The sequence below is a fragment of the Micropterus dolomieu genome, linkage group LG10 (genome assembly GCF_021292245.1).
Source record: "Micropterus dolomieu isolate WLL.071019.BEF.003 ecotype Adirondacks linkage group LG10, ASM2129224v1, whole genome shotgun sequence".
Classification (NCBI taxonomy): Eukaryota; Metazoa; Chordata; class Actinopteri; order Centrarchiformes; family Centrarchidae; genus Micropterus; species Micropterus dolomieu.
The window spans coordinates 28,721,820-28,722,459 of NC_060159.1; positions in this window are offsets into that span (position 1 = coordinate 28,721,820).

Consider the following 640-nt stretch of genomic DNA (forward strand, 5'->3'; position numbering starts at 1 on the left):
GGGGGGGGGGGGGGGGGGGGGGGGGAGATATCAACCCTCAACAGACAGCTGAAGAGACCCCAAAGGAGGGGGTGAAAGGTTTGCTTTCCCTAAGTGCTTTTTGGGCAGTTCGATGGTAAAACTTGCCACCTTTGGCAGCAGCCGAGATAGGACTCGGTGACTGACTGTTAAAAGGACACTAACACTAACCAGAAATTAACTTCTTCAGCAACGATCCCTGACGTTCTTTTAAGTGATGTTTTCAACTAATGCTTTATTTCCAGCTCCTTCTGACTTCTTATATTTAGAAATGATATATAACCGAAATGTTAACCTGTGTTAAATAATTAATTTCCCAGCTCCTGAGCAAATGATTGTTTAAAGAAATAATCATTTGGTATCTTCAGTCTCCTCATGGAACCAGAGTTCCCCCAAGAGGACAAAATAAGTATTACCTGCCATCGTTCTAAAATGCAGTTTCTGATGTAGTAATTGTCACACTGTATTTATCCGTTCGTAATCTGACGCCATGTTCGTGTAACTTGCTTATTTTCTCCAAGTAAGAATGTGTAACAGCCAATATAATCCAGGAAGCTTTAAGTTCCCCTCATCTGATGTGATTCCTATGAAATGCTAACCTTCTAAGGTTTAACTACTGACA